Here is a 26,826-nt window from a genome sequence, read left to right on the forward strand (position 1 = left end):
CGTGGCCTCATAATTGGTATTTTGACATTTTTTTTTGAGAATGAAAATAGCTGTTACTACTTACATGGATATCCAATTGATGCAGGATTATTTAATAATAAATCATGCCCATTCTGCTATTTTGCAAAGACAGTCTTGTTGTGAATTCAGTTTGTATGTGGTTTTATATTTGCCTTTGTATGTGTGTGTACATTTATGTTTGTGAGGGTTTAAATGAATGTACATATATATGGATTTAGATAGGTGTTGAGTTTTGTGTTTGTGTGTATGTATTTGCTAAAGAGGGTTTGTGTTTTATTTTACATGTGCCTATGTGTATGAGTTTGTATGTGTGCGGGTTTATGTGAAGACTTATATATTGGCTTGTGTATGTGCTTCTAAGTGTATCTTTGTGTTTTCCCCCACATTGGGGTTTACATGTGGGTTCTTGTGTGGGTCTGTATGTGTAGGTTTGTGTTTGGAAATGTATGTATATGGGTTTATATGTATGGATTTGTGGGTGTGTGAGCTTGTAAGGCTTATGTTCATGGCCATGTATGGGTATGTGTATGATTTTATTTTTAGATTTGCCTGTGGGTTTGTAGTATGGGTTTTTATGTAGGTTTGTATTTGTGTATTTTTGAGTAGGGATTATATTTTTATCTGTATGTATTATTGTGTGTGGGATCATGGGATTTACATATATGAGTTTATGTGTGCGTTTATTTCTATTGTGTATGTATTGGTTGATATGTGGGTTTCTGTGTGATTTGTGTGAGTGTGTGTGTGTGTGTGTGTGTGTGTGTGTTTGTGTGTGTGTGTGTGTGTTTGTGCATGAATTATATGTGGATTTACTTGCAGGTACTTTTTTGTGGACAATCTATGGGCTTATTTGTACCTGATAGTACAAAATATATTAATAAGAAAATTAGTCAAGAATCCTCAGCAGCTCCAAAGCCAGTGAGTGGAAATATGAAGAGTAATGGAGCACTTTGACCCTCACAGTGCCTCCTCACACACCACCAGAAAAAAACAGTGAAAACAAAGAACTTTCCTCTTCTAGATTGGAAAAAAAGCAAATACATGAAAATTTTAAATATGAAAGCAAGTCATCTTTAATCATAATATTTATCATTGTTCTTTTTATAAAATGCATACTGAAATATTTTGCTTCAAAGAGGTGTTATGTCCAGATTTCCTTTTAAAATATGAAAAATAAAAGTTTTTATAAGTATTATACTACACCATACTCATTGGGGACTGGTCAGCAAAATTAGATGTCAATATTTGGAGGAGTTTGAGTTAAATGAGTTTGAGAATCATTTGTAACATTTATCCAAGTAGTTAACAAGTCTAAAATTATGCCAAAATTGAAAGTTAAAGTTTTTGTCTTCTTCCTTTCTCTGGTTGAGGTTTCCAGTATTATAGCAAAAACCTGAAAATAAGCCAGTTGTTGTGCTCAGTATAGTTTCCAGTTATTAATTTTGGAACCAATCTGATTTGATACTCTGTGAATGGAACAGATTATACTTAAGAAGGAGTATACAGATACATATATGTATAGTAATTATGAGTTACTGAACAATGAATTAATGAAAAAAGCCAAAAATTTGAAAGGGAGAGGGGGAATATATGAGCAGATTTGGAGGAAAGAAAATAAAAAGACAAAAATAAAACAACAAAAATAAAAAATGAAATAATTATCTAATTTAATTATGAATTTGATACCTTAATAGTTTTGAAAAGTTAATGTTTTTGTTTTTTTCTCAATATAAAGACGACATTTGAATCAGAGGATGAAGTTGGTGTTCAGGAGAACAGTTTAGTTTCCCCCTCTCCCTTCCCAACTGTCTCTGACTACATGAAGGATGTGCATTTGGGCATGTATGCTGGCTAGCAATGATGGGTGGTTTATGGGTAAAACATCGACATGTTCAGTTATCAGGCACTCTGAATAAGACAACAATAGAGGGATAATTGAACTGTAAAGCACATTTGCATTGTTTAGAAGCAAGTGTTAAAAAATGAGGATAATAATAATAAGAAAATCTGATTATGCTGCTTCTCAAAAAGAAGATAGGTGGAAAGGTTTTAGAAAGTAAGATGGAAGGATTAGTGAGGTATGTGTGTGTGTCTGCACATGTGTGTGACATATTTTGCTGTTTAACTTAATTTTTGAGATTATAATTATAACATTTCTTCTTTCAATTTCCTCCCTTCAGATTCTCTCATATATTTCTCCTTGCTGTCTTTAAAAATTCATGGCCTTCCTTTTCATTAATTGTTATTACTACAGGAAACTAAGGAATGCTGAACAGGAGAAATAGTCTTCCCCAAGGAAGGTTCCACTAATTGAGGGAAGAATGCACCAATTGGTTATCCAATAACAATGGTCATCTCTGAAGACTATATAAGCAAGTAACATGATAAAGACCAAGAATAGGAATGTATATACATATACATACACACACACACACACACACACACACATATATATACACCCATATATGCATTCAATAACAATGAAAAAAGTTGGAAGTTTTCTAACTTAGAAACTAATGTCAGTAAAAATTCAATATGAAATTATTTACAAGATATATGTTTATAAATATGTGAATATGTCATATATACATATTTAGGTGTAAATATATTTATCAATCTCCAAATGAAATATATATATAAAATATACAGTAAGATTTGGAGGATAAAGCCCGATGATTTTGGAAACACAGTACTAATGACAAGTCATGCTCTGATTCCTGTGCTTCCATCAGTTGTCTTTCTGGGCCTCTCTGGATTAACTATTGATGTTCAAGTTTTGAAACAGCATAGGAAATCACTAAAATGCTAAACTACAGTTTCTTCATTTATTACAAAAGCCTGAAGGTGTCAATGACCATTTCAGTAATGAGGTAGAAAATAGGTAATTATTTTCAGAAACACTTTGTTTAAAATGGTGTACTTAAATTCCATGTCTTCTAAACCGAGTTTTAAGAATGAATAAGCATTTTATTATAGCTTAGCTCCTGTCAAAAATAAACCTTACCATAGTGTATCTTCCATGTTTTGTTTTCTTTGTGATTTTCTATCATTTAAGACAAAATTGCCAATTGGTTTTACAGTATGAAAACATCTTCTGTATGATGAAATTTCAAGGTTGCTGGGAAATGACTTAAAATGAGAACATTATGTTTTTTATGAAATTATTCAAATTGAAGTGCTTCTAATCTACTAAAGTCCTTTTTTGATTTATGGAAGTGGTTTATTTTTTTTTCTTCTTATACTAAATCTCAACTCAAGAAAAATTGAAATCCACAGTGAGCTAGGACTAGACAGAGGCGCTAATGTCAGGAGACAGCCCTGCATGACATCCTCAGGAATAGGTATTTATTTTGAGAGCATTGTGTCAACTTCAAGAATATTTTGTTAAGAATCAAAGCCTCAAAATGAACTGTCTGAGTGCAGATTGTTGCCTAGGTTTCTATAACATAACATCTGTGCATTAGCAAAAACAAAATATGTCAGAAACTGCAAAGGCTCAGAGATTTTGTTCAGTATCTGAGCTAAAATGTTAGCCTACTTCGTTTCATGGATTCTGGCAGAAGATACAAGACCCTGGGTTTTAGGCAAAGAATTTTACCACCCATAGCAATAACTAGTGTGTGGAATGTTAATATTTTTTCCATTTGTGTTGTCTGATTCCCACTCCTATGACATGGCTGGACAGGTGCCAGATGATACCTCCACCCAACTTGAGCAACCTAGAGGCTAGAGAGCATGACTCTTTTGTAATGAGCAGTATGCCCCCATGACCTTGCTTCTGGAGGGAGGTGCTGTATTGTCTTGCACAACTGGCAACTATGCCTGCATCGCAATATGATGGTCCAGAATTGACAGTATTTTTCTTTCAAGGTAGGCAGAAAAGCAAGGTATATGTTGAGAATTGTATCACACTCAAATGAAGATAACATAACACGGTGAAAATAAAAACAGTGCTTATTCATCATAATTTTTGGAACATTTTCCACAACGACAAAAATAGAGTCTTTCCAAGTGCACTTATCTTGTAGCCTATTAAGGAATCTAGTGTTCTGAAGGACTGAGGGACACACAGCCATAACAAGCTGCTGTGCAGCACCATCCTCTGTGTGTAACAGCCATCATGTTCATCAGGAATTACTCACCAGAGACCTTCAAGATTGTGCCTGTTGGCATTTCTACATAGAAGGATGGGGTGAGTAGAACCTCTGGACCCTCTACTTTTATTCCAGACACTGCAATCTGAATCTTCCAGCCAGCTGCATATGATTCTCCCATTGCTTCATGTGACACTGTACTTTGGGGAGATGCTGAAATATACAGGTGTGGAAGGTCAACAAGTGGGAACTCCTCTTATGCAACTGTGTACAAGTTCCCATCTACATTGCAGAGAGATGTTTTTGGTGTAAGTCTGCTTTGGAGTCACTTGTGCCGATAAGTACTCTTGTATTCGTGCTCATAAGTCAGCCCAGTAAGTAACTGGCTTTCTAAACTGGATTTTGGTGGAATCATACTTTGAGTTGTCTTTGGTGGCCTGTAATGAGAGTGTGGACAACTGTTACATCTCCCAGAGTTAAGTCAGCACAAGTCAAGATGGGTCCTGATCCAAACTCAGTGTCCGAGTACCTGTCCTAACTATTGTCTGCACGTAATAAGCTGTTTACTCCAGCCCAAACCAAAATTTGATCGTTGACTCCCTGTCACAGTAAATGGTGGCCCCGCCATACTGGTCACAAAGCTAGTTATGTATTTTCCCTGGTATTTTACTATAGAAAAGAACTGTCATGTGTATAAACCTGTTTCCCATACTATTGCTGTGCAGTGGTTTGGGCCTTCCTCAGCACTGAGGTGGACTCAGTGTTCTGTTCTAAATGATTTCATTCTCAAACTTTCATTTTGTTCTATATTCCCAATTCTCAATTAGTGCCTTGTCACTATGAAAAGTGCCAGATGCATTTACCTTACGATAAGGCTCAGATTGTGTCACTTAGGATCTCTATGTTTATACTTATATAACTCAACACCCTCATGTTTCACTACCTCCTTACTCTACTCCTGCCCTATATCCATCTCAATTTACTTTATTGAAGTTATCCTTAAATGCCATGCTGATGTATACTTACATCACTGGAAACACTCTGTTCCCTTCATTTGAAATGATGCTTTTAAGTGAGATATCAATCTTCTCTCAGGGCTCCACAGTGTGGTTGCTTCCACTAGAAAGGCTCCTGTAAGAGGTTCATGCCTACCTGATCTCTTCACTGATATTTTAAGTGCACCTTCTACATTAGCCTTTCACAGAACTTAGATGATTGTGGAGTCATAGACAAGTGCAAGTAGCTATAAAAAAGTTATAGATGCTCTAATATATATATATATATATATAGTAATGTACACATATATAATAATTATATACTATATTACATATATAGTAATGTACATATAAAAACTAGGGGCTTGAAGAACATGGTCTCAAGGTTCAGAATCCCCAATTTCCAGAGAATTTGATACATTTTTTCTTCTAGCAGAGGATTTGGATACGTCTTCCAGTGTACCTAAAGCTCCTTGACATCAGGAGCTGTGTTGGGCATATTGCAATTTTTGCAGCATGGATGAATATCTGGTATGTAAGATATGCTTGATAGTTGTACTAAATTACAGTTAGAACAAATTGGTGGTTCATACACATAGACATTTCCTCAGAGAGATTAGTTTTCTACATTCCACCAATGATGTCATTAAACAATTTTAGATTGATTTTGTTTAACCATCCTTAAAGATCAGGATTCCCAAGCTACATGCAGACAGACCTCTGAGATCAAGGCTAGTCTGGTCTACAGAATAAGCTCTACAAGAGCCAGGACTACCTGATTTTTTAAAACAGAGAAACCCTGTTTTTTAAAAGTGCAAAAAATTAGAAAGCTATTTTCTTTCATTACAACTAAATGAAATATCATTGCATATTGGTAAATTTTCTTTATCTATTCAATTACTGATAGACATTTTAGCTGTTTCTTGTTTAAAACGTCAGTGAACAATGCATCAAGAAACAAGAATATTTCATTGTCCAGTTTAAAAGATTGCACTTGAATATTTCCCTACTTATTCAATTATATATTAACAGATTGAGAATTTGAAATCTTACTGTAGGACTGAAGTGAGAATCACATATTAATTCTCATGTTTTCTCTATACCATCTGTTGTTGGGAAAAATTCATGGAAATATCATCTATGAAATTTTCAGAAAGCACACTTTCATAACACCTCATAGTCAAATAATTGCAGGTGTTTATATGTCAAAAATGAGAGAGTTGTTTTTTGATTTATTTGTTAAAGGATCTGAAGCTGAAGCTGTTCAACAACAGTAGTATTTCTGGAGCACTTACACTGCCATGAATAATATCCAGGAATGCTACCCATTTTGTGTGTGTTTCACTTATGTGCATTATACTGAATTCTATTTGTCACAGATGAAAAGTTCCATTAGCTTTTCCTTGGCTTGAATGACAGAGTAAATCAGAAATAAACAAGTTAATATGTTTATCTCTTTTAAAATAATTTAAAGCAATGATTTCTGATTAAGGTTTATCATGAAAAAATATTACTCTTAATTCTCATATACTAACAAGCTGGGACATTGATTTTTCTGTGCATGTATTCATACTTGGACACTGTTGTATAGCAGTTTACTACTACTTGAAACAATCCCTTGAGGAGGAAGCTCATGATTCCAAGGGGATAAATGAACTTCAGGTGTCTGGAAAAGCTGAAAAAGTGCATGATTCTCCAGGCTTCCCCTAGCTTCACAGAAGCAGCAAACCATCACTCTGGAAGGAGACTGAATGGCTGAAATTTTCAGAGGACACTCTATGGAGCCTCCTGAAAGTTATACAGAAGCCTCCAGAAATGCATCTTCGAAGAGTCCTTACACTTGCTGGGGTGGGCTATTTTCTGATGCTTTTAAGTCATGTTAATCCTTGTAACACCCTACAGATAGTTTGGTAAGCAACTCCAATAAAGTGTCATTGGTTCATCAACATGGACTTTTGTAGTTGGAGTTTTTTCGGTCCTGTCTGTCCCACAGTCAGGACAAATCTCTCTCACCCACCAGTCCCACAGCTGTTCAGACCCAACGGAGTAAACACACAGAAACTTATATTGTTTACAAACTGTATGGCCTAATGACTCAGGCTTCTAGTTAGCTGTTTTTATATCTTAAATTAACCCATTTCTATAAATTTATACCTTGTCACATGGCTCGTGGCTTACCAGTATCTTACATGTTGGTACTCATGGCAGGGCTGGCAGCGTCTCTTGACTCAGCCTTCCTGACTCTCCTCTCTGTTTGTCCTGCCTATATTTTCTGTCTGGCTACTGGCCAATCAGCATTTTATTTATATAGAGTGATATCCACAGGAGACTTTGATGCAATCGTTACTTTGGTCTGTCATGGTCTCTCTCCCTGCATATTGTGGGTGTGGGTGTGTGTGTGTCCACAGAAAAAATATGTTGCACAACAGATACACAGCCAGTATTCAACTGGTTTTACTTTCTGTATTATACCCACAAATTTAAGAATATATTTATTAATTTATTATTGGTTTGCATTATTTACTCTATTACTACTATTGCTATTAAAATATAATCATTAGAGAATCATTCATTAGGGTTTAGTTAGGTGTATTTGCCTGACCTTCACCTCCATGAACTCTTACTGTCTCCCAAATGCATCTCAAAAGGCCAGGCTTAGAACAGGACATGCATCCTGCACTCCAGCCCAGTTGCCTGTGTCCATCTGACTTCATTCTACCTCAGCCATATTCAACCGGCACAGCTCAATTGACATCTGCTCTTTTATGCCCCAATCTACTCTGTCCATATCGGATACAACAATTAACAAAATAGTTCCACATTCCCAGATCTCATTGCAAACACACAAAATTTGTGAAAGCTCTAAGAAATACCCCTATCCCCTAACACTCACAGTCTTGTAAAATTTCTGGTTATGAAAATTACCTAGGTGATTCGAGGACACCGAATTTAAAAGAACAAGTATAAGCTTAATCAAAGAATTCAAGTAGTTTAAAGAAGATATAAATAAACATCTCAATACATTTATGGAAAAGAACTTCAAAATAATAAATGCCCGAGTAATGATAAAAAAAATACAAACATAAGTAAGACTGGTGGAAATGGAAAATACAATCCAGGATTTAACAATAGAATTTAATAAAGAGGTAAAAAATCATTGAATAGGACTAAAGCTTAAATGAAGATGGAATTGAAAAGCTGCTTCTCCCTGCAAAAAACTAAAAAATTCAAAGATAAGTCTTACAAGTTGAATTAGTCAAGCAGAAATTAGACTGTCAAGACTTGAAGATGATGTAGACTAAATATCCCAATAACCCTATTAGAAAACCCAAAGGAAAGCATTACAAGTAGAGTGAATCAGGTAGAAGACAGAACATCAGGACTCAAATATATAGTAGAGGGTCTAGATGAAATAAACAAAGAATATTAAAAAAAAACACAAGAAAGGAGGATGCAGAAAATTTGAGACTCCATGAAAAGTCCATACCTTCAAATTTTAGGAATAAATGATAGGAAAGAATCCTAGGTCAATGACATAGACCAGATCCTCAATAATGTCATAGAAGAAAACTTCTCCAAACTAAGAAAAGACATACCCATACAGATAGATATAAGAAGCACACAGAACACCAAATAGACGAAACCAGAAAAAAAAATCCCCACAGCATATCATAGAGAAAATGTTAAGATTACAGAACCAAGAAAGTGTATTGAAAGCAGAAACAGAGAAATATACAAGTTATGTAAAAAGATAAACTCTTCAAAATAATAGATGATTTCTCAGTGAAAAATTTGCAAGGCAGAAAATCCTGGAGGAATACATTTCAACTACTAAAATGCCATGAAAACCAACATAGAATAATAAACACAGAAAAATTATTAATTGTTATTGAAGAAGAAAGAAAAAAGCTTACCACCATCTAAATAGCCCAGAAAGATTACAGCCAACAAACCAAATCTAAGGTGATTTTTTAGGGCTGAAGAGAGGAATGAGCTGAACCAAGAGACTATAGAAAGAAATATAAAGCCATAATTGCTAAAACACAAAGTTTCAATGAGAACACAAACTGTAAACACACACACACACACACACACACACACACACACACACACACACACCAAACCAACAGTACAATGACTACCATTAACACACACATTTTAACAGTAGCTAATTTTTCCATGTAAGCACTTATTTTTCCTCATAGGACTGCTTTTAATGTGCCCCAGAGGTTTTGTTGTGTTGTATTTTTATTTTCATTTAGATTGAAGGGGCTTTTAAAAATTCTTTCTTGATGTCTTCTTTGGCTCATTCATCATTCAATAAGGAGTTGTTTGATCTCCATGAGTTTGCAAAATCACTAGAGATTCATTTACTCTGAACTTTAAATATCATTGCATTATAGTTGGATAGAATGCAGAGAGTTATTTTAATTTCTTTAAATTTGTAAAGGGGTGTGTGTGTGTGTGTGTGTGTGTGTGTGTGTGTGTGTGTGTGTCCATCCCAGGAGGATGTGATCTGTTAGAGAATTATCCATGTGGTGCTGAGTAGACTTTATATATCTCATCAAAAACACTGGTTGATAGAATGGATAGACCAAAACAAAATCCATCTATTTGTTGTCTGCAAGAAACACATCTTAGCTTTAAAGGTAGGCACCACCTTAGAGTGAAAGGGTGGACAAAATATTCCACTTAATTGAGACTAGGAGAAAGCAGGTGTCACTGTCCTCATAGCTATTAAAATAGATTTTAAACTAAAACTAACAGAAAAGATAAAGAGGGACACTTCATTCTAATTAAGGGAGCAGTTAATAAAAAAATATTACTACCTAAAAATATATGCATCAAATTCAGGTAAACCCAATTTCATAAAAATTATTCTATAGATTTAAAGACACAGAATCACATCAACCCATTATTAGAAGGTGGTTTTATTACTCCACATTTTCCAGTAGGCAGGTCATTTAGACAAGACAACAACTAAAACACATAAATAGAAATAAAAGTTAAATGACATACATCAAATGGACTTAATAGATATTTTCAGGTTATTCTGCAAAAACGCCAAAGAACATAAATTCTGCTCAGCAGCACTTGGATAATTCTCTAACAGACCACACCCTGGGCCACACATACAAAGCACACACACACACACACACACACACACACACACACACACACACACACACCTTTATAAATTTAAAGAGATTAAAATAACTGTATTTTATCCAACCATAATGCAATGATACTTAAAATTTAAAGCAAAAAAATCTCTAGTAATTTTGCAAACTCATAGTTATCAAACAACTTGTTGAATGATGAATGGCCAAAGAAGACATCAACAATGAATATTTAAAAGTCCCCTGAATCAAAATTAAAATGAAAATACAACACAACAGAACTTCTGGGACACACTAACAGCAGTCCTATGAGGGAAATTTACAGCTGCAAATGCCTACATGGAAAAATGAGGAAGAGCACAAACAATTCACTTAATGGTAAAACTCAAATTTTTGAAAAAAGAACAAAGCAAATCCTAAACCACTAAATGATAAGACTTAACAAATATTAGAGGAGATATTAATGAAATAGAAAGAAAGGAAGGAAGGAGGAAGGGGCCTAAATTTACAGAATTAGAAATGAGCACGGGAACATTACAACAGTCATCAAAGAAATTCAGAATACTATAAGCAAGTATGAAAAACAAATAAACAAACTGAACATCATTAAGTTGGAAAACCTAAGGGAAAAAGATGAATTTTTCTACTCAGCCAAACTATAATTGAATCAAGAAGTCAATAGCCTAAACAGATACATAACAAATGAGAAGAGTGAAATTCTAATAAAAACCCTTCTGGAAAAAAAAATCCAGGGAACGATAGAGTAACAGAAAAATTTAACCGACTTTCAAAGATCTATAACCAGTCATTTTTAAATATTAAATGAGATGTTTGGTTTCTGCCCCCATTCCCAGAATTCTATATAGATTTTGTCCAATAAGCTTCCTCCCTCACCCCAACCATTTGTCTCATTCTCCCAGTGAAATAGAAACAGTAAAGTCTTCTGAACAAAGGAAAGCAGGCCCAGAGGGTTTTAATAAAGAATTCTACCAGACTTTCAAATAAATATCAATGCCAATAATCCTCAAAATTCCACAAAACAGAAACAGAAGTAGCACCATCCAATTCTTTTGAGGCCACAGTTACCCTGATATCTATAGAACGTAAAGACTCAGCAAAGAAAATTACAGACCAATTTCCCTTATGCAAAAAAATAATAAAATAAAATACTTGAAATGTGATTTCAAGAACGCATCAAAAATATCATCCACCATGATAAAATAGATCCAGAGATGGTTCAAGATATGTAAACCAATAAATGTAGTCAACTATATAAACAGACTGAAAGACGAAGAACAGGTGACCATCTCATTAGATGCAGAAAATGTCTTTGACCAAATCTAAGACACACACACACACACACACACACACACACACACACACATCTGTGATTGAAGTCCTATAGAGACTAGGGATAGAGGGGACATACCTCAACATAATAAGAGGAATTTACGGCAAGCCCACAGCCAACATCAACCTTAATGGAGAGAAACTCAAAGCATTTCTGTTAAAATTAACATAAAGCAAGGATGTCCATTCTCTCCCTACCTATTCAATAGTACTTGTCTTAGGTAGAGCAATAGGCAACTGAAGGACATCAAGGGAGATACAATTTGAAAGAGAAGAAGTCTAAGTATCTTATTTGTTGATTTTATGATTCTATATATAAGTGACATGAAAAATTTCACCAGGAATCCCATAGCTAATAAGCACTTTCAGCAAATTAACAGAGAACAAAATTAACTTAGAAAAAATTAGAAGTCTTCCTGTGTACAAATGACAAATGGACTGAGAAAGAAACTAGGGAAACAATACCTTTCACAACAGCCTCAAAAAATATCTTTGGGCTACTCTAACCAAGCAAACGAAAGACTTATAAAAACTAAGGCATTGAAGAAAATTGAAGATCATATAGAAAACTGAAAATTCTCTCATGCTCATGGATCTATGTTAGTATTAATATGTTCAAAATAGTCATCCTACTAAAAGTTATCCATAGATTCAATGTAATCGCCAACAAAATTCCAGCATAACTCTTTACAAATCTTGAAAGAACAATTTTCAGCTGAATATTGAAAACAAACCAAAAAAAAAAAAACAGGATGGCTAAAACAATCCTGAATAACAAAAGAACTTCTTGAGGTATAAACATCCCCAAGCTCATATTATACTACAGAACTATTGTAATAAAACAACATGATATTAGTTTAAAAATAGAAATATTGATGAATGAAATTGAATTGTAAATCCAGACATGAGCCCATAGACCTCTGGATACCTCATTTTTTATATAGAAGCCAAAAATACACACTTGAAAAAGGACAGCATCCAAGATAGTCAGTGCTACCCATATAAACCCTGTCTTGAAAAATAAAAGCAAACAAAAAAATCAAGTATCAAGTAACAAAAATCAAATCTCAAGTAACATTTATATTTAAAATAAAAACAATCTTCTATTCTGGGTCATGTAAGGAGTCAACTAATTGTTACAAATTTATTAATAACAGTGAGCCAAATAATGTAATTATAAAACTTAAAAACTCTCAAAAATCAACGTTCAAAATTCACAGAATTTTACCCCAAAAAGGACCTTGAAAGGCATGTTTCATCCACTGATTATTCTTATCATGGATAAATTTCTATTCAGATTTGATATTCTTCCTTTTTTAAAAATTTTTATGAACTATTTTTTATTAATAAGACCTTTTAAGATTTGTGTTACACCCTGCTACTTACTACATTCATTCCCCACCTCTTTCCATACTTCTTGCTTTTTTTTTCATTTTTCTTTATTAAGAAGTTTTCTACTCACTCTACATACCACCCACAGATCCCACCTCCTCCCTCCTCCTATCTCCTAGCCCTCCCTCCCAAGCCACCCCACATCCCCACATCCCCCAAATCAAGGTCTCCCATGGGGAGTCAGCAGAGCCTGGCACACTGAGCCTAGGTAGGTCCAAGCCCCTTCCCACTGTACCAAGGCTGTGCAAGGCGCTACAATACAAGCACCGGATTCCCAAAAGCCTACTATCTTGGAACTCACTTTGTAGATCAGGCTGACCTTGAAATCACACAGACCTCTGTGTGTCTGCTTCCTGAGTATTGGGATTAAAGGTGTGTGGCACTACTGCCCAATCCACAAGGATGACCCCAGCTAAGACTCCTATCAATAGTAGAGAAAGTGCCTGAACTTGCCTTCCCTGTAATTAGATCGGTGATTACCCTAATTGTCATCATAGAACCTTCATCCAGTAACTGATGGAAGCAGATACAGAGACTCACAGCCAAGCACTGAGCTGAGCTCCTGGAGTTCAATTGCAGGGAGGAAGGAAGGATTATAGGAGCAAGGGGGGGTCAAAAACATAATGGGGAAAACCATGGAGATAGTTGACCCAAGCTAGTGTGGGAGCTCATGGACTCTGGACTGACAGCTGGGGAACCTGAATGGGACAGAATTAGGCCCCCTGAATATGGGTGAAAGTTGTGTGGCTTGATCTGTTTGTGGGGCCCCTGGCAGTGGGTCCAGGACTTATCCCGGGTACATAAACTGGCTTTTTGGAGCCCATTCCCTATGGTGAGATACCTTGCTCAGCATTAATGCAGTGGGGAGGGGCTTGGGCTGACCCCACATTGGTATGTCATCCTGTGTTGACTCACCATGAGAGGCCTTATCCTCTTTGAAAAGAGGATAGGGGGTCAGGTGAGAAGGTGGCAGGAAGGAGGAGAAGGGGAAGGAGGAACTGTGGTTGGTATGTAAAATGAAAAAAAATTAAATAAATAAAAAATAACACTTATCAATAAACTATTACAATATAAATAAATAAATAAATAAATAAATAAATAAATAAATAAATAAATAAATAAATAAATAAATAAAAAAAATGTTACTTGAGGGGGAAAAAAAGAAAAAGGACAGCATCTTCAACAAGCGGTACTTGTCAAATTGAATAGCTTCATGCAGAAGAATGCAAATAGATCCATAATTACCACCCTACACAAAACTCAATTTCAAATGTATCAACGACCTTAACATAAGGCCACATACAGTGGTCTGAGAGAAGAGAAGGCAGGGAATAATCCCAAACTCATTGGTACTGGAAAACACTTTCTAAGCAGAACACCATTAGCACTAAACCAACAATTACTGGACTTCATGAACCTGTAAAGCTTCTGTAGGGCAAAGGACATCATCATTTGGACAAAGCATCAGAATATAAAATGGGAAATTTTGTTTTACCAACTACACATTTGACAGAGAGCTAATATCTAAAATATGCAAAGAACTAAAAATAACTGATAAATAAGAAAACAAAGAACCCAATTTAAAAAATGCAATACATGTCTAAATAGAGATTTCTCTAAAGAGCAAACACAAATCGCTGAAAAGTACCCAAAGAAATGTTAAACACCCTTAGTTATCAGGGAAGTGGAAATCAAAACTACTTTGAGATTTTATGTTACATCAGTCAAAATGGCAAACATCACAAAATCAAGTGACAGATAATGACAGTGAAAATATGAAGTAAGGGGAATACTCATCTGTGGTAGTGCAAATTCATACAGCCACTATGGAAACTGGAACGGTAATTCCTCAGGAAGCTGGAATATCCAAATACCCAAATCGAAATCCACTTTTTGGCTTATATCCAAAGCACTATATGTTCACATTCGTAGAGACTCATCCATGTTGCTCATGTTGTTCGTCCATGTTTATTGCTTCTCTATTCATAATAGCCAGACATTAGAAGCAGACTAGATGTCTATCAATAAATGAATAGATAAGAAAATATAGTACATTTACAACATGATGGAGTATTCCTCAACTCTCAAAAAATAAAATCATGAAACCCACAGGTTAGTGGAAGGAACTAGAAAAAAATCATCCCATGTGAAGTAACCAGACTGAAAAAGATAAATATGGCATATAATCACTTATTTGTTGATGTTAGCTATTAAGTTTTCAATAAGCGGACTATGATCTATTTAAACACATCAGTTAGGTATAGAGTAAGTGACTAGGCTTATTACTGTTGGATCTTCTTTGAAAAGGCAAATAGAATAGATAGTTATGGATGGGGTTGAGGCTGGAATAGAAAGATCAAATGGAGAGTAAGGTGGGGACGAAAGAGAAAATGTTGGGAAAGTCAGATAAAACTAAGGGCCATTTGAGATGTAATATGGAATCCTAACACCGTAGAAGGCTCCTAAATTATATTAATATATGAAGGTAATCTAAATGTAATCACCAACTAATGGGGGAAAAAGAATTCCAACTGGACAATTCTCATAACCAAATGAAGTGTCTAGTAACAGAAATAGTTTACATCTGATTGAGTTGTTGACCAAAGGAGCCCTATGAGAAGCCTTGGACATCCCAAGCTATTGCCAAGGCTATTGGTAGCTCTCCACAAACTGATGGTAAGGCCCCATGGCTGAAGACAAACCCAAACAACTCACTGAACTCTGACAATATGAGCTGGTGCCTACCTAGAGTCTGCACCCTGTGACTAGTATTCATGGTGACTGAGGTATTCTGCATGCTACCAGAAGAGAACAGTAAGAAACAATCAGGCTACAAACCCTTTGATATACAATTGTGACTGCCTGCAAGATACACGGATACAATAGTGGCATGAAGCTTGTGAGAATAACCAACCAAGATCTGAATTGATTTAAGGCCCACTTCATTGGATGTGACTCATACCGGATACTGTTTTAGGTGGCCAAAAACCTGAGATTCAATGGTCCATGGACCTAGGAGAAAATAAAATATTACTTTTCTGCTAAAGAAACATAGCAATAAAATTACTTCTATACTTACAGATCAGTGTCTTGCTCGGCCATCATTAGAGAAGCTTCTTCCCGTGATGGGTAAAAGACCTATAGCTGGGCAATATGCAGAGAGTAACAGACCTTGGAACACTCAGGCCTAAATGGAGTGTCCCCAGCAAATCCTTTCACTCTGGGTTCAGAGAACTCTGTGGAATAGGAGGCAAAAAAATGTGTAAGAGCCAGAATGGGATGGAAGGAACCAAGGAAACACCTTCTAAATACAGCAGGACTGATGGACACATGAAATCATGGAGATTGTGGCAGCACGCACAGGGTCTCTGAGACAGATGGCACCCCAGTGCTGAGAGTGGAAGTAGACACAAGCCATCCCTAACACAGCAGCTGTCTCCAACTGATACTGCTCACAGATGAAAAACTGATTTCTCCAGCGGAGTGTCATTCCCCAGTTGTACTCACCACAATGCACTCTTAAGGACATGTCATCCTCAGCAGTAGATGGCCAAAACAAAACAAACTCAATGGCCTTTCTGGAGGTTCTTGTGTCAGGATGCTTTGTCACAGCCATTAAATTTTAACCTCACAGGTCATTTGGGTATATATTATGATTCCACTTCTGTGTCTTTATGGGATTTATGTGTGTGAGAGGACATGCATGCCTGCATCCATTTGTGTTTCTTTTTTCCTACCTCTTTGGCTCTTTTGATTCTGTTTGCTTTGTCTTATTCTTGTTTGTTATTTTACCTTATTGTAACATATTTTATTATTATTATTATTATTATTGTTATTATTTTATATGTTTGTTTATATTCTACTAAGATAAAGAAAGAAAGGTGTGTACTTTTGTGCATTGGAAAGCTCAGCAGGTTCTGGAGGGAGCTGGTGGAGGTAAAACGATAATCACAATATATTGTCTTAAAAATATATGTTCAACAATAACAGAAGGAACACAAAAGAGAAAAACTGAATAGCAAATAAAATGACTGTTAATGATACTTACTATACCCATAGTTCGATACCTGGATTAGCCCTCGTTGGAGAATCTTCTTATAGTACATGGGATGCAGTACATGGTACTAACACAGAGATCCACAAGTGGACAGTGTGCAGAGACTGAAAGATTTTGGAACAATCAGTCCTAAACAGGATATCTTCATCAAAACCCTCCCATCAAGGCTCAGAGACGTATGTGGAAGAGAATCCAGAAAGATTAGAAGATACAGAAATGATGGATGACTCTAAGAAATCAATATCTTCCAGACACAACAGGACTGATACATGTCTGAACTATCAGAGTCTGTGGCAGCATGCACAGTATCTGCACAGGTTCAAGCCAGACAGGCTCCTGGCCCCAAGAGGAAGAAATAGACCGGAGCTCCCACACCTAGCACAGGAATTTCCTACAACTGATATCTGCTTGTAAAGGAAAAAATAAGTTTCCTTCAATGAAGTGTCACTAGTTATACAGAGATGACTCTTTTTGGAGGCCCCATGGCCAGCAATAGATGGGCAACACAAACTTAAGTCACTGGTGTTTTTTGTAGACTTTTATTGTTCATTTTGCTTTTTTTTTCATCTTATTGGTCTTTTTGTTTATTTTTATTTCTGTTTTTCTGTTTTGGTGGGTTTTTTTGTTTCTTGGGTTTTTTTTGCTTTTTATAAACAGAGAAAGTAATAGAAATAGAAAAAGAAAAAGAAATAGCTGTGTGGGTAGAGAGGTGGGAGGGGTCTGGATGAATTGAGGAAGGTAAAATCATGATAAAAGTATAGAAATCATTTTGTAATAAAGACGGAAGTATCATAAAAGAGGAAAAAAGAAGAAATAAACAAGAAGCAACACTCTCAAATATTGCTGAAATACCAGAGCAAGGTAAAGACAAAAGAACAATGAAAAAAAAGAGAGGGAAAACTATAGGCTATTATCCTTGATAAACATAGCTTCAAAAATAATCAAATACTTACAAACCAAGTACAGACATACATAAAAAATACCATCCACCAACACTAATTTGGTTTTATCACTGAGATACAGAAATGGTTCAACATTTGCAAGTCTTAAGGGATAATCTACATAAGTGGATTTAAAGACAAAAATCATGCAATCATCCCAATAGATGCAGAACAAGCTTTTGACAGAATATAACACATCTTCCTGAAAAACTGTGGAGAGAAAGTAGGACTAGAAGAAACATTTGTCAACATGATGGAAGCTATATAAGAGAAACCCAGAGCCAATATCATCCTAAAGAGAGAAAGACATAAAGCAACCCACTGAAATCAGGAACATGACAAGATTGTCCTCTCTCCTCACTCCTGTTAATATTGGGCCCAAAGCAAACAGCTGGAGCAGTAAGGAAGGGAAGGGAATGGGATGCAAATAGGGAAAGGAAAAGTCAAGCCACCCCATTTTCACTTTTATACATAAGAGTTCCCAAAAATTCTTCTACAAAACTTTAGGAAAGCATCTAAACATACAGCAGTATGGCAGGATGCAGAATCAACTTGAACAAATCTGTAATTCTGGCATACACCAACAACAATCACACAGAGAAGAAGACTGTGGACACACACCCATTGACAATACTCTACAAGAAAGTAAATGATCTAAGAATCAACCTAACCAAGGAGGAAAAGGACCTTTACAATGGAAATCTCAAAAAAGACACCCAATCTTCTGGATTTGTAGCATTTATATTGTAAATGACAATTTTACCAAAAGCTATTTAGAATCCTTACAATCCCTATCAAAATCCTCATATCATTGACCAGAAATAGAAAAACTATCCTAAATTTATATAGAACCACAAAAGACCCCAGACAGTTAAAATAATTAAGAGTAAAAAGGAATAATGCTGGCAGGATTGCAATTCTAGATCTCAAGTTATTATAGAGCCCTAGTTAAAAAAAAATAATGTGGTATTGGCACAAAAACAGTCTGATAGACCAATGGAACAGAATCAAAGACTCAAATATGAGGACATGGAAATTTACCTTTTTAATATTTAACAAATATGCCTAAGATATACATAGAAATTAAATAAATTTCCTTAGCAAGTGATAATGGAAAACTGGATGTCCACATGCAGAAAAATAAAAGTAGTCACATCTTTATCACTTTGCACAAAAAATAAGTCCAAACAGATCTAAGACCTGGATGTGAAACCTGAAACACTGAAACTGTTAGCAGAAAACATAGGGATAACCTGCATCATACAGGTTTAAGAAAAGATTTTCTGAATAAGACTTCATTTGCCCAAAAATTGACAAGTGAGACTTCATAAAACTGAGAATATTTTGTACAGCCAAGGAAACAATCAATCATGTGAAAAGGAATCTGACAGAATAGGAAAGAATCTTTGTCAGCTATATATCTGATAGAGGATTAATATCCAGAATATAGTAAGAACTAAAAAGCTGTCCTGGAGAGATGGCTCATAGGTTAAAAGCACTGACTGCTCTTTCAGAGGACTGGGGTCTGTAATTGGAGCTCTATGTACCCCAATGGCCTATTATGGCCTCTGCAAACACCAGGCATGCACTTGGTACTCAGACTTACATGCAGGCAAAGCATCCATATATATAACACACATACATAACATATATACATAAAAATTAGCCAGGTGGTGATGGTACACACCTTTTATCTCAGCACTCCGTAGGCAAACAGAGGCAGGCAGATCTCTGAGATCCATCAAGTCCAGCCTGTTCTACAGAGCAAGTTCCAGGATAGACAGGGCTACACAGAGAAACCCTGTCAAAAAATCAAAACAAAACAAAACAAAAGCAAATAACCCACTTAAATAATGTTCATGGAATCAGAGCATCCCAAAAGAAGAAAAATAATCACTAAGAAATATCTCAAAAATGTTCACCATCTGTAGCAATTATAGAAATGCAAATAAAACAGCTTGTGATTTTATCTTACCCCTAATAGAATGGCAAAGATCAACAATTGATAAAGAGTGATGTACGGGCTCTGGGGAAAAGGACCTTTGTTCACTGTTGGTGGGTTTACAAACTGGTGCAACCACTTTGGAAATTCTCAAAGAGCTAAAGATAAATCTACCATCTGACTCAACTCTACCACTTCTTGGCATAAGCCCAATAGACTGAGATCTTACTCAACATATACTTTTCCAGCCATGTTTATTGTTGTTTTAGAAACAGTAGCTAGGAAATGGAAACAATATAAATGTCCTTCATTTGACAAATGGATTATGAAAATGTCATACATATATAATATTGAACACTACTCAACTCTAAATAAAAATGAATGTTGCAGGTAAATGAAGGAACTAGAAAAGATCATACAAGGTGAAATAACCCAGACCCAGATAGATAAAAATTCACATGTTCTTTCTTTACTGAGATTCTTAATTCCAAATTTTCAGATTAGAGTTATTTGAGTAACTGCACAACCAGGAATGTAAAAAGGGACCACAGTGTTTGTGTTTGTGTGTGTGTGTGTGTGTGTGTGTGTGTGTGTTTGTGTGTGTGTGTTTGTGTGTGTGTTGTATAGAGGGGTGTTTCAGGCCGGAAATGACCTGAGAGGGGAAACAGCAATAATGGGGGGGCTCTAGTTATGAAGGCAGGAGGGAGATAAATACAGAAGAAGGAGGAACGTAAAATAGCAAGATATCTAAAAAAGTCATAAAAACCATATTATTAACTATCTTCTCAAAATTAATGTAAGTGTAAGTTTGTATACACACACACACACACACACACACACACACACACACACATACACACAGTTTAAATAAAATTTCCCCATCTCATCTGACACATGTTATTCAAAAACCATAGGTAGACTATCAGCACCATTCCCCCAAAAAGTCCTCTTTTAAATTATTGGTTAGGGTTGTCCAAAAGATACCCCCCACAACATTATAGTTTATTGCTGAGTTATCACCCAGATGTAAGATAAATCCCTTGTGGTGAATTGAAAGAAAATCGGCCCCCAAAGGAGACACCATTAGGATGTGTAACTTTGTTGGAGGAAGTGTTACTGTGGGGGTGGGCTTTGAGGTCTCTTATGCTCAATGTACATCAGTGTCATAGTTCACTTCCTGTTGCCTGAGGATCAAGATGTAGGATTCTCAGCTCCTTCTTCAGGACCATGTCTGCTTGTATGCTGCCATGTCCTGCAATAATGATAATGGACTACACTTTTGAAACTGTAAGCCACCCCAATTAAATGTTTTTCTTTATAAGAGTTGCCATGGCCATGGTTCTTTTTCACCGCAATAGAGTCCCTAATGAAGACATTCCTATTGCTAAAGAAACCGAATGGGCTTGATATGACCTGAAAACCTCCTGTCTCAGCACTAGCCTTTATAGTACCAGAAAGTGCCATGTAAGCTTTCAAAGGAGTTAAGTAACCACCACTTCTAGCCAGCTATGACACCTATATACTACAATTTCCAGCATGGGAAGACAACTGCAGTCATGGCATGCATAAATTGATGGTAATAATCTCTCTTGGACTTATGATATGCTCAGAAAGAGAGAACTTATGCTTCTTACTGGAAACATGGCTGATTACTTTAGGTTAGTGTTATCATGCATCTTGGAGGACAACTTACAACTTCTACTTTACTAAACTAGAATAATCCCAAACTATATTCTAAGTAGTTATCCTTTTACCTACAGTAAATTGTGGTTCTTACATCTCTTCAAGGAGACTTGGTTTTGCAACAGATGGTGACCATTACAGGAAGCCACAGCCAAACAAAATGCAAAATTGTGGAGCTCATTTTTAAATAATACATCTATAACTCAACTCTTGCCATCTAAAGTTCAGGTGTAGGTGGAGTTTTCCCATCCTGGCAGCCACTTCCCAAATAACCACAGAGGGTCTTATTATTAATTATAAATGCCCGGCCAATAGCTCAGGCTTATTACTATATAGCTCTTACAACTTAACCCATTTCTATTAATCTATGTATTGTCACATGGCTCATGGCTTTACTTGTCTTCCAGTATGTCTTGCTCACTCTGTGTCTCCTGGTAACTTCACTGACTCTGCCCTTCTCCCCAGCATTCTTAGTTTGGCTGTTCCACCTATACTTCCTGCCTGGACAGTCAGTTCTTTATGAACCAATAAGAGTAATATATATTCACAGTGTACTTAAGGATTATTCCACAGCATTTGGGGATCATTGCATAAGAGATGGCAGAAAGACTGTAAGATGCTGAGAAACAGGGAGTTTACTGTGCGATTGTGTTTCCTAGAAATGTCAGGAGTTACACCCATGATGTCTCACCAATATGGCTGCCTAAGCATATCCTAAAAGAGGTTGACACCAACAGACATACTAAAATGAAAGTAGAAAAGCTCAAGAAGGCTTGACCCTAGACAAAGAACGGCAGGCAACACAGCATTCCGAGAGTGACAGAAGTAGTCTTCCCCAGGGAAGAACATACCACTTGGTTATCTAAATCAAATGGTCTGCCCTGAAGTTACATATGTATAAGTGACATTACATGGATTGAAAAGGTTGTATTTATGTATTTAGGGAGAGATATAGATTAAAAAATACAAACACAAAAATAACAATTAAGAAAAAGTGGTCATGAATTTGAAAGATAGTGAGAAGGTGTGTATTTGGGAGGTTTTAGGGGGAGGAAAGAGAAGCAAAAAAATGATGTAACTATATTAATGTCAAAAATATTAGAATAACAATATATCATAAGACCATACACAACCATTTAATCACATTCTAAAGAATGAGAGTTTTTTTATCAACTTCTATATGAGATAACTGTTTTCTAAAATTATAATTTATAGAGTTATGATTGCTATATTTAGACTAGATGATGTATACTGGTCTCATCTTAGTTATACAGTGGCATAACACATCTGTCATGCTCAATGACAAATACTATTTCATTTAAAATATCTGGAATCTCTTTTACTGGGAAAATGATATGATTTTCTCAAGATCTTACCCTTAACTCCAGAAGCAGCCACATATGAGCCGTGTTCTCAGATGAAGAGAAACTATAATCTGGGAGTGAAAGTGAAAAGGCATAAAATTTCCACATGTTTGTAACATTTCTAGGGATCTTTTATATGAATGTAAAGCACTTTGGTTCTTAAGTGAATATTCCTGTAAGATAGTCATTCCTATTTTAATTGCACAAATACACATTTTATACTTGACTTCATATTAACCAATATTAATTAACATTCACTGCATATTATGTAAATCATCTTGCTTCTTGGTAAGGGACACACCTCACCTCTGGAAAGATCTTGCACCTACAAGGCTTTCCTTACAGTAACCATCATATATGCTGGTGAAAATATGGATGTGCTTCTGTGATCCAAGCAGTATACAACATAGAGTAGGAATAACCCTCACAATGGAGGAGCTCAGGGGAGGAATTCTCATGTTTACCTGCACTAAAATGTTATGAAGATTTTCTAAAGGATGTAGACACTTGGGAACTTATACTTCCACAAAGTAAGATGAAATATAGAGAAATTACTTTATTAAAGTTACTTCCTGCATTTTAAAACAGCTGAGGAACTTTATCATAAAAACATGAACCTTAATATGAAACAGGTAATAAAATTTAACATTTGGTTGCTGCCATTTTAATCAAGGGTGCAAACTGAGATCATTGAATGTTGCATATATAATACATACCTACGCTTGATATTTTATGTTAGAAAGGATGCTCATCATATAAATTCCAGTCTCACACTGATTTTCTTAAAATGGGCCTCACAGATACAATTAGTTTATAAAATGTTTTAGTGCATGGAAAAGTGGAGTGGAGACCTCAAAGGAAGATTTCCATGAGGTAGATTTAATTAAGTGATCCTTTTATTCCACAGTGTGTGAGGTCTGGAACTCTTCATATTTGTGACATATCACACTTAAATAAGACTATGAAAATCAGTTAAAGAAATATGATTACCTATAAATATTTATACAAATACCTGAAAAAATGCTTATATCCTACCTTAAATCACATAGCACATGTCTTCCAGTTATTTTCTTCTCTTTTGCCTTATTGATATTACAGACTATCTTGAGAAATGTACTAAATGTTGGGCTCTACCCTATCTCCAGGATTCTGAGTATTTATAAATAATCATCTTCATTTTAATTAGCATTCAAATACATTCTTAGGTATTGCATATGATGATTAAATTGTGTCAAACATTTTTGAAAGACTGTTATCAAGCCATTTTTCTAAGATAATATGTTTTAAAATGCCCACAGTTTGTCTTATTGTAAACAGAAAATGATGCATTTGCTTTGCTAATAGATAGGATTCTGGCAGGCTGTGAAACCTGCCATATGTTATGAAACCAATCGTTAGACATATAATCTAAAATTGCATGGGCTGAACAATGTGGCTGTGAAATGTGTGAATTAAAAACACAGTGGATGGGCTTAATATATAACTATATTTTTCAAATCCATTGTGTTCTTTGTGTTAGTGACTAATCTAAAATCACCCTAAATAATCAGAACTATACATGTCATAAATCATGGGTTTTATCACAACTATAACTTGTGATAGTCATAAAGTATAAAAAAGTTTTAATCTCATGTGACTGGTTATTGAAATTTTGATACTTGTCATAAAATAAGAAAAATTTCCATGAATATATTTGAAGATAATATTTGTGGTATTTGGAATTATTATGTAAGCAGAAGTGCTCCATCAAATATATGAGGAAGTCAGAGAGTTTGAAGTTGACTTGGCAAATATCCTTTGTAAATGTCATAACAGTGTATACCAAAATGAATAGCTGCATGTATGAAGTCCCTGACATGAGCGATGATAAACTTTCAAAATAAGCTGAGACATTTCTATTTTTATGGTAGACAAATAATCCACAATTTTAGCAAAATTTGAATGTATTAATTGTAAGTAGAAATTTTCTGCACGGGTGAATTTTGTGCTTCTGATGTTGGTATGAATATATTCATCTTTTCATCATTAGTCTGTTTGCAACCAGATGTAATATATATGGTGGTCAATTCTGTCACGTGTTCAATTATTTTCCATCTGCTCTTCTACATTTTGCATAAGTGCAATTATTTTGTTTTTTTTAATTTTAGTAATTTAATTTTGAAAAGAGGTTCTACCTTGAAGAATCTTTCAAACTTCATTATCCCCATTTTAAGATTAGTATAGAAAAATTATCACTTTTTCCTATCAGAGATTATGATAATCTTGTCTCATTACTATAAAAATATTTCCATGTAGTTTAGCATATTGAGAGACATTCATTGTTGGACTTTCTTTGTCAAGCCACAGCTATTCTGGGGGTTTTCCAAGTATTTTGAATCAGTTGAAAAGAAGATGGATACAGAGATTTCACTGAAAATCCCCGGGTTCTTTAGTTTTCTTGCAACTGTAAACAGGTATCTGTAATGTAGCCCCTGATTGAGTGGTGGTTTGGGGCCTGGTGTTATGGGGACTTGAATATGCATGTTACAAACCAGCAAACACTATGGTTCTCTGGGGCATATGTGCACTTTCAATTTTACAACACTCTGCCTTTCAGCTCAAAGGCATCTCCAAGTCTAACAGCTAATGAGGATGTAGGTGCTCCCAGCTGGGTCTGCGATGTCTAGAATTAGGACGGGCATCCTGCAATAAGCTTGCTCTGTCTTCTTTCCAGTGTTGATGACACAGAAGCCACATTCCTCAGGGAGACCCAAAGGGGGCATCTGGATCAGCTCAGAAGTCAATTCAAAACTGGAACATTAGAGGTCCCTGAACAAACTCCTATACTGGAAAGGGTATTAACAGTGCAGTTTTGCTGTAAGAGTCATGCTTCTTAGTACAACTGACTCACACTGAAAAGATATTCTTCAATGTGCCAGGTGCTTGAATGGAACACAATGAGTCGGCTGTCCTTATGTGGCCTCTGTGTCTTCTTGTCCTGTAAACTAGCTTGTTTGCTTTTGTTCTCTCTCTGTCTCTCTCTGTCTCTGTCTCTGTCTCTCTCTCTCTGTCTCTCTCTCTCTCTCTCTCTCTCTCTCTCTCTCTCTCTCTCTCTCTCTCTCTCATTTCTAACTCTTCTCTTTCCCTTCCTTCAACTATCCCTTAATCCCTCCCTGCTCCTCTCTGATTTCTTCCTGAGTTCCATCTTTTTCTTTACTTTTAATGTCACGAAAATGTATTTTTGTAGCTTTGGTGTTAACAGATGTGGAAATTCTTATCATGTTGAAAGTCATGGATGGATTTGTGAACAAAAGTTCCCAGAAAAAGGCTCAAACTGAACCTTCCCCAAGGTTAATCAACTAACTAGAGCTTTCTGATTGCAGAGAGTTTGGGATGTTGCAGGGGCCCAGAGCCTAATTTTGGGGGCCATCTTTAGCCCCATCTTTAGTCCTGCTATGTCCATAACAGTTTTATCACAAGTGAGTAAGTGGTTTGGTATATACAGAGCACTAGCTCTCTTTTGAAAGATATTAATTTAGCAGACCACTAGCTTTAACTAACTCAAAAGCTAAGAGTTCATTAGATTGCATATGAGGCTTATAGCTGAGGCTTCCCTGCTTGACTGTGATCTCTCTCTCTCTCTCTCTCTCTCTCTCTCTCTCTCTCTCTCTCTCTCTCTCTTCTCATGATATATTTGAAAAGTGTCTTGATTAATGACGTTTTGTTGTTCTCATACTATAAAAACTTTGTGAAACTGCTTCCCTGCTAGAACATGGAATTTGGGGCAACCTGAGTCTCTGTTTCCAGGCCATGGTCATTCATATTTCCCCAGAATAAACTATTTCTTATAAACTTTGAAGAGAGAGTTGTATTTTTGAGTCAGCAACT

The 26,826-nt window shown here is 35.8% G+C and overlaps 1 long non-coding RNA gene across 1 annotated transcript in view; it reads right to left on the reverse strand.

Annotated features, from left to right (window-relative positions):
* Positions 1-23,025, reverse strand: part of LOC131920934 (uncharacterized) — a 43,403-nt gene extending 20,378 nt beyond the window's left edge. Inside the window, exons 1-2 of the long non-coding RNA XR_009381803.1 lie at positions 22,972-23,025; positions 16,052-16,208 (exon numbers count right to left, since the gene is read on the reverse strand). This is a non-coding gene — a long non-coding RNA (uncharacterized LOC131920934). The remainder of the gene's footprint in view (positions 1-16,051; positions 16,209-22,971) is intronic.
* Between the last annotated feature and the right edge of the window lie 3,801 nt (positions 23,026-26,826).

This window comes from Peromyscus eremicus, chromosome 10 (assembly GCF_949786415.1).
Source record: "Peromyscus eremicus chromosome 10, PerEre_H2_v1, whole genome shotgun sequence".
NCBI lineage: Eukaryota > Metazoa > Chordata > Mammalia > Rodentia > Cricetidae > Peromyscus > Peromyscus eremicus.